This window comes from Bombus vosnesenskii, unplaced genomic scaffold (assembly GCF_011952255.1).
Source record: "Bombus vosnesenskii isolate JDL3184/JDL3185 unplaced genomic scaffold, Bvos_JDL3184-5_v1.1 scf7180000014524, whole genome shotgun sequence".
Taxonomy (NCBI): Eukaryota; Metazoa; Arthropoda; class Insecta; order Hymenoptera; family Apidae; genus Bombus; species Bombus vosnesenskii.
Genome location: NW_022883501.1, coordinates 23,392 through 24,349, shown reverse-complemented (window position 1 = coordinate 24,349; position 958 = coordinate 23,392).

Genomic DNA, 958 nt, shown 5'->3' with positions numbered 1-958 from the left:
TTTATTATTCATTAGACTTAATTATTTGTTAAGCTTTGTGATAGTCTTGTATATACGCGTACATATAATCTCGGCTTTGTGAAACGATGGCTAGTCCACGCGAAGAGTTGTCACGCGCCCAAAATTCCGATCTTAACCCGACATATATTTTAAATAACCCAGAGCGGTCGGAGCCTATATCGAATCGATAAAGTTTGGACCCACGTAAAAATAAGTATAAAGCTCAGGAGTTTGTCGTTTGGGTATTCAATTGTGTGTTCACTATCGTTACTACTCGCACTCCGCACTCGTACTACAAATCGACAAATTTTTACAATTTGTTAATTTATCAACCACGGTTGATCATTTTACAATCCACAGGAAAATGATAACATGCTCGATATTCTAGTTCGTGTTTGAAGATACATAAAAAATATATATTTATGCACTTCCTATACTACATATCTCATTGAGCATGCGAAAACTCGCTAGTAGAACGCTAGTAGTAGGTTATGAAAATACATCTAATTCATAAATATATTGTGAAAATTATGTAAAGAAATATAAATAGAAGATAAATTTGAGATAACAAAATGATAGCACGCGCCATACAAAATACATTTTAGAAAAAATAAATGATTTCTTATACTTTTTTACTTATATTTATTTACCTATATTTTTACTTCCCTTGTAAAATATCTATTATATTTCGATGTACTCAGTTTTTTAATATTTTCATGTTAAATTATATTATTCTTTTAGAGTTATATAATTTTGCTCTTTCACTATTTGAAACTATTTCCTTCCACGAAACGATTTCCTTCGACGAAAACCATGCCATGCTTTGAAATACAACTTTTCAAAACATTTAATGTAAAAATAGGCAGGTCATGATCCATACTGATATATACATATTTTCTCATTTGGAGTTAACATCGCAAAAAGTTCCTTCTTGCTTAAATTTCATTTACGATAAGTA